The sequence below is a fragment of the Hipposideros armiger genome, unplaced genomic scaffold (assembly GCF_001890085.2).
Source record: "Hipposideros armiger isolate ML-2016 unplaced genomic scaffold, ASM189008v1 scaffold_162, whole genome shotgun sequence".
Taxonomy (NCBI): domain Eukaryota; kingdom Metazoa; phylum Chordata; class Mammalia; order Chiroptera; family Hipposideridae; genus Hipposideros; species Hipposideros armiger.
Window position 1 is genome coordinate 2,422,958 of NW_017731512.1, and position 8,048 is coordinate 2,431,005.

The window sequence follows — 8,048 nt, forward strand, 5'->3', positions numbered from 1 at the left end:
CATCAAGTGGTTGTTACTAAGTCACTGGCTCATTTTTGAGTTTGATATTGCTGATGGATTCTTGTTTGCCATGTCTTTATAGTAGCCATAAGGATAGAAAAGAAAGGAATGATTCCCTCTGATACTCATGTGCTTTCCATTTCCTTGCAGTCAAACAACTACAGAAAGGGCCCCTCAGCTATGTCCATTCATCCACAATGATAGGGAGCAGGAGTCAGGAGCAGCATCTTCTACCAGTCAATCCACAGACAATGTTATTCCTAGAAATACAGAACTTCTGAGATCCAGAGGGGGAGTCGAGTTCCCAAGGAAATGTCTAATAAAAAGGGAAGGCTCTGTTTTAAAGCTGAAGTTACTTATCCTGAAATGCAAGATTAAAAACAAAAACAAAATCCAAAACAACAATACCAGAACTACTTGTTCTGGACCATACTTTTTACTTTTACTCATCTCTGGGAAGCTCAGATAATAATATCCCTAAAATGCCAGTTTCCATGTTCTTTAGTGTGGCAGTGGAGTCAGTCCTTGCCTCCTTGGCTTGCTTTAACAAGCCTTTGAAGTCTTTCTACTGCACCTGACTGGGAGCTCCCAAGGGCCTATAGACAGGGATTGCAGAATTATGGCCTTGGGAACAAATCTAGCCCCTAATACCCGTTTTTATAAATAAAAGTTTATTGGCACACAGCCACACCTATAATGTATTGTCTATGGCTGCTTTCATGCTACCACTGCAGAACTGAGTAGTTTGACAGAAACAGAATGGTGCACAAGACTAAAATATTTCCTCTCTGACCCTTTAGAGAAAAAGTTTGCCAACTCCTAACTGATACCATGATTTCCTTTTTTCTTTATATCTATCCCAACACAGAACCAGAGTGGACGTTCATAACTGCTTATGTTCTATATGCTGACAACAATTACTAACATTCACAGAGCGTTTCCTATAAGCTGGACACAGGACTAACCCCTTTGGCATGCGTTGTCCACATTATCCTCACAAATTTATGGAGTAGAAATATCATGATTTCCATTTTACAACAGACATGAAAACTAAGAATTAAGGACGTTTTGTGACTCATCCAAGGCCGTGTAGCAGAAAGAGGGTTCAAGCACTATCCGTCCCGAGCTGTCTGTCCTGTCAGTGCTGCTGAATGAGCATCACACATGAGAATGGCAATAACATTCTTGGCTCAGCAAGGCTTTGGGGGATACTTCTCTATCTATTCAAACTGAGACGGAAGTCGTTTTCATTCCAAACAGAAGTCCACTAATAAAAAAACACCTAGTACACAATGTTAATAACCTCTTGTTATACTTTTGACTCATGCATACAATGATTCAAGACACTTTAGATTATACTTTAAATTGGCCCTAATGGGCTGGAAATTATAAAGTAGAAATCAAATTCTATAATTTCTCTTTGCACCTTTATGACTTGCAAATTAATAATGAAAAGATGAAATTAAGGGATCGCTCAGGTAGTTGGGAGGATGACGCGGCATCCAATAAAGGCAGTGACACATATTTCTCCTCTGGTGAGTGCCTGTTATCGAGATATGCCCGATGGGTCCAGGCTTATCAGAAAACATTAGGGAAAGCAAGCAGGGAATTACTTATTCACTAAGACACCTTCTTCCTCCAAAAACATCCCAGTAGTAGCTTCATGTTCTCTACATTTGTATTCAAAACAGGTCTATAGCACAAGTCCTTTTGCTGGTTCCTTCTTCATTAAACTTCATGTCACTACTTTGCCCATTTTCTTCCTTGAGCTGATCTTACTGTCCTTTCTAACAAGAGTAGTTTCTGAACTAGAATTCTGTTATTGCTATAGGGCCCCATCTGAAGACTGCAAGCCACAGACCTCCAATACTCTGGCTGCCCAAGGGGCTATGGATGGGCAAATACCTTCCTTCCTTCCTTCCTTCCTTCCTTCCTTCCTTCCTTCCTTCCTTCCTTCCTTCCTTCCCTCCCTCCCTCAACCATTCATCCATTTATCCAATCAGCAAACATTAATGATGTATATAATACTCGGCTGAGCCATGGGGATATAAAAATAAACAAGATCTTTTTCCTTTTTGCTTTCAGAGTTTAGGGTATTTTGAGGCATACAGAATACTAAACAGATGTATACAGAAAATTAAATTCTGAGTGATGATTTCAAAGAAAGGAAAATACAGGCGATGACAGAAGCANGGGTATGGTGTCAGATGGTTGCTGGACTTAACATGGTGATCACTTCTTTAGGTATATAAATGTCGAACACTTATGGCGTACACCTGAAACTGATACAATGCATGGCAGCTATATTTTTAAATAAAAATCTTAAAATTAAAAAAAATATATCAGATAAAAAAAAAATTCGGTGAATGTTGCTGCCTAGTGCCATCTAACAGAAAGGCAGGGATTTTCAATATGGGAAACATCGGACCTTAGTATCAGGGTGTGACAAGTTTCAAATTGTTCGGTGCAGTAGTTGGGTGTGAGCTATAGTAGGTGTGTGTTTCAAAGTGTGTGTAAATCATCCTCCATCATGACCATGCTCCGTGTCACACATCACTTCTGGGATGGGAATTTCTGTCAAATAAAAACACTATGGTGTGTCCTCATCTACCTTATTCATTGGATCTGGCATCATGCGACTTCTGGCTCTCCCCCAAAGTCAAAATGATTCAGGACATCAAGACAGCCAGGGCAGCGCAACTAAAGACACTCACGAAAGAGGACTTCCAGAATTGCTTCAGAAAGTGGCCAGAATGATGGGATAAGAGTGTTTGAAGTGAGGGGCAATATTTTGAGAGAGGTTAATTGCAATGTGTCTTTTACTATAATAAAATTTTGAAAAATTTAAACATTCACTGTATTGTTTGATCACACCTTGTAAATTTGTGCAGGCACTATGGAAACCAGTATGAAGGTTTCTCAAAAATTAAAAATAGAATTACTTTACGACCCAGCAATCCCACTTCTGGGTATTTATCTAAAGGAAATGAAATCAGAATCTCAAAGAGATATCAACATTCCCATTGTCATTGCAGTGTTAGTCACAATAGCTAAGACATGCAAACAACCTAAGCGTCTATTGATGGATGAATGGATAAAATAACTGATTCTCTCTCTCTCTCTCTCTCTCTCTCTCTCTCTCTCTGGAATATTATTCAGCCATAAAAAGAAGGATATCTTGCCATATGTGACAACATGAATGGAACGTGAGGGCATTATGCTAAGTGAAATAAGTCAGACAGAGAAAGACAAACACTGTATGATCTCATTTATTATATGTGGTCTTTAAAAAAACAACAAAAAATGAACTCAGGAACAGGGAGAAGATTGGTAATTTTAGTGGTGGGACAAGGGGAAAAGGGTGAAGGTTGTCAAAGGGCAGAAGCTTCCAGTTATAAAATAAATAAGTTCTGAGGCTCTGATGCACAGCCTGGTGTTTGTAGTTAACAATACTGTATTGTATACTTGAAAGTTGCTAAGAGGGTGGATCTTAAAAATTCTCACCGCTCCCCACACGGTAACTATGTGAGGTGATGAAGTGTTAACTAACCATATTGTGGTAATCATTTAGCAATATATACATATAGAAAATCATCACATTACACACCTTAATCTTACACAATGTTATATGCTAATTATATCTCAATAAAGCTGGCAAAAAAAAAAGAGAGGGGTGCGTGACAATATCTATACTTTTACCTACTCAAATTTACTCTAAGTTAGTAAACTCTGACCAATTGTTCACTGTTCAGGAAGTTTTAAAAATCAAGATACTAATCAGCTTTGGGCTTCTTTGGACCATTTAGAAACTCATCAGCAATGAGTGAATTTATGTTTTAGAAGTTTGGAGGAGGTAAACCTAACATGTTGTGGGATTCCTCATGCTTGATTTATTAATAATATATATCATTGATCATGCAGTGGATCCAGTTTTTCATGTTCCCAAGTATTAAAAAACAGATTTATTTTTTCACTTTAAAAGTCCTAGTTGTAGTTCTGTATATGGACCTTAAAGCCAGCTGTGACTTAGATCTTGGGCTCAGACCATTTGTAGTTTTCGAAGGGTACATGAGGCTAAAAGCCCACTTGTGACCCAAATGGAAACCTCTTAAATGGAACAAATCCCCCGTGTGTTCTTTGGTCTACCTGCTTTCTACTCTGGGTTTTGAAATACTAACCTTAACATTAGTGATATACAGCTGAGTACAATTTTTATGGAAATAAATTGGGATAGATTTGTTCCAGGCTCAAAAATAATTTCTCCCTGGACAGATACATGCAAAAAAACTGAAACTAGACCACCTTCTTAAGCCATATACAAAAATAAAATTAAAAACGGATTAAAGACTTAAATGTAACACCTGAAACTATAAAACTCCTAGAAGGAAATATAGAAAGTAAACTCTCACACATTAGTCTTAGTAATATTTTTACTGATTATGTCCTTGGGCAAGGGAAACAAAAGAAAAAATAAACAAATGGAACTACATCAACTGAAAAGTTTTTTCACAGCAAAGGAAACCTCAGCAAATCAAAAAGATATCCTACTGAATGGGAGAAGATATTTGCCAATGATAAATCTGATAAGGGGTTAATATCCAACATTTATTAAAAAAACTCATATAATTTAACAACAAAAAACCCAAACAATCCAATTAAAAAATGGGCAGAGGACATGAATAGACATTTCTCCAAAGAGGACGTACAGATGGCCAATAGACATATGAAAAGGTGCTCAGAATTGCTAATCATCAGAGAAATGTGAATAAAAACCACTATGAGATACCACCTGTTAGAATGGCTATCATCAATAAATCAACAAATCACAAGTATTGGCGAGGATGTGGAGAAAAGAGACCCTTGAGCACTGCTGGTGGGATTGCAAATTGGTGCAGCCACTATGGAAAACAGCATAGTGGTTCCTCCTAAAGTTAAAAATAGAACTACCTTATGACCTAGCAATTCCACTCCTGAGTATTTATTGAAAGAAATCCAAAACACTAATTTGAAAAAAAAATATGCACCCCTATGTTTACTGCAGTATTATTTATAATAGCCAAGATATGGAAACAACTGAAATGCCCATCAATATATGATTGGATAAAGAAATTGTGGTACATTTATACAATGGAGTATCACTTTGCCATAAAAAAGAATGAAATCTTACCATTTGCAACAACACGATGGAGCTAGAGGATATTATGCTAAATGAAATAAGTCAGACTGAGAAAGACAAATACCATATGATTTCACTTATATGTGAACTCTAAAGAACAAAATAAATGAACAAACAGAAATAGACTCATAGATACAGAGAACAATGTGATGGTTGCTAGATGGGACGGGGGTTGGGGGATAGGGGAGAAGGTGAAGGGATTAGGAAGTACAAATTAGTAGTCACAAAATAGTCATGGGTTTGTGAAATACAGTATGGGGAATATAATCAATAATATTGTAAAGACTGTGTAGGATGTCAGATGGGTACTGAACTTATCAGGGGGATCACTTGATAGATTATACAAATGCCTAACCATTGCACTGTACACCTGCAACTAATATAAAATAATATTGAATGTCAACTATAATTAAATATATATATATATATAGTCTATATAATTAAATATATATATATATATATATATAGTCTATATAATTATATATATATAGTCACGGATGTGAAGTGCAGATAGGGAATATAGTCAATGGTACTGTAACAGCTACATATGATGCCAGAGGGATGATGGACTTGGGGGGGGGGGTTACACTTTGCGAGGGGTGTAAATGTCTAATGATTATGTTTTGTACACCTGCAGCCAATATAAAAAAAAGGAAAAACATGATTTCCCCCTGATGTAAGCCTGAGACTTGATGAAGTCTTGGTTAACATCAAGCACAAACTACCATCTGAAAGCACAGGTAGAAGAGCAGCTCCCTGCCATTTAGGTTAAATGAGGTACATCTTTCAGTTTCCACCTTGAAGATAAGAATAATTTTCTTATAGTAAAGGCTTATTGCTGGACACAACCAATCTCCTTTTATTAGGACACACAGCCATCTTATTCCACCGCCTCATTCACTCTCTTCCTTTTGTAGTTCACCAGGTTTCGCAGCAGAAGTGAGTTCCAGCTTAGGGTTCATTCAGACAGTTCCGAGGCTGTCAAGTGTGATAGTTTTGGACTGAGTGGGTCAAAATGGATGTAAATGAAATAAACTTTCAATCAAATGTGATTTGAGTATATAGTGTTATAGTTTAGCGTAATAGAAAGTGGAAGAGCTTCTTAAAAAGCCCAGAATAATTCAGAATAAAATACCTTGGGCTCCTTTTCCTAAAATAAATGAATTGAGCAATTCTGTGTGGTTCAGGATTGACAGCAAAATGTCGAATTTCTCACCAGGTAACTGTATTAGCAGCAAAACTCATAATGCAGTCTGTTGGTTGAAAAGAGTATGAAGAAGTCTTCTGTGTGTGTGGTTTTTTAAAATTTTTTTATGAGGTGCTATATTCTCATAGTTCTTGGCCAATCATACTTAGTTACTGCCAAATTGTGGTTATTGGAAAAATGCTCTCTATTCTGTAACTTTTAACAATATAATGAGAGACCTCATGGGCACAGATTCTTCTTATAATTGGTTTATTACCATAGGTGAACATCATTAAAACTGCTTCCAAGGATGGCCGCCTATTTATACTGTAACTATAATACAAGATATTGCTATGTAATAGCCATGCTGAATATTTTTATATATTCCTGAAGATTGACTAAAAGTTAAAATGTTTCAGCAATCTTTGAAACTTTCATACTTTCAGTAACTTTTTTTTCTAGATAAAACTTTTTGTGGGATATAATGCATTGCATAAATATTATAGACAGTTATTATAATACATAAACTTTAGGTACATTTTTGTTCATATGTTTCACTTACCAGAATCAAGAGGCAACTTGAGGCCAATTTTGTGTGCTCAGGGATGGTGGAAAACACTGACAAAATCAAGCAACCAAAGACAAGGAGAAAGCTGTAAAACAACAAAAACAGAGAAATCTGATGAGAACCTTGCCTTATCATGGCAGACTTAATTTCATCTTTCTAATGAATAAAGCACCAGATCCATTTGAATTGGCATTGATTAAATCATAAAAGCCCTGGAAAAGGCTAGCCATTTTGAATAGAAAAATACAATATGATGTACGATGCAAATGGGGGTCCTTTGCAGCTATATTAGTGAAGATTGTGTGTGTGTGTGTGTGTGTGAGCATGTGTTTGTGTGTGTGAGTGAGTGTGTGTGTGTGTGTGTGTGTGAGTGTGTGTGTGTATGTGTGTGTGTGTGTGTGTGTTCTATGCTGTATTTAAATGTTCATATCTATCCTGGAAGCATGTGCTGCAGCTGCTCCCCTTTCAAAGAAGCAATCTGCCTCTTGTTGAGCGCTTTTGGTGAACCATCAAGTGGTTGTTACTAAGTCACTGGCTCATTTTTGAGTTTGATATTGCTGATGGATTCTTGTTTGCCATGTCTTTATAGTAGCCATAAGGATAGAAAAGAAAGGAATGATTCCCTCTGATACTCATGTGCTTTCCATTTCCTTGCAGTCAAACAACTACAGAAAGGGCCCCTCAGCTATGTCCATTCATCCACAATGATAGGGAGCAGGAGTCAGGAGCAGCATCTTCTACCAGTCAATCCACAGACAATGTTATTCCTAGAAATACAGAACTTCTGAGATCCAGAGGGGGAGTCGAGTTCCCAAGGAAATGTCTAATAAAAAGGGAAGGCTCTGTTTTAAAGCTGAAGTTACTTATCCTGAAATGCAAGATTAAAAACAAAAACAAAATCCAAAACAACAATACCAGAACTACTTGTTCTGGACCATACTTTTTACTTTTACTCATCTCTGGGAAGCTCAGATAATAATATCCCTAAAATGCCAGTTTCCATGTTCTTTAGTGTGGCAGTGGAGTCAGTCCTTGCCTCCTTGGCTTGCTTTAACAAGCCTTTGAAGTCTTTCTACTGCACCTGACTGGGAGCTCCCAAGGGCCTATAGACAGGGATT

General features: G+C 37.2%; 1 protein-coding gene across 1 annotated transcript in view; it reads right to left on the reverse strand.

Moving 5' to 3' along the window:
* Positions 1–7,009, reverse strand: part of KCNQ5 (potassium voltage-gated channel subfamily Q member 5) — a 191,029-nt gene extending 184,020 nt beyond the window's left edge. Inside the window, exon 1 of the mRNA XM_019651534.1 lies at positions 6,925–7,009. The gene's annotated coding sequence lies outside the window, so the exon portion shown is untranslated. The remainder of the gene's footprint in view (positions 1–6,924) is intronic.
* Positions 7,010–8,048: the final 1,039 nt, after the last annotated feature.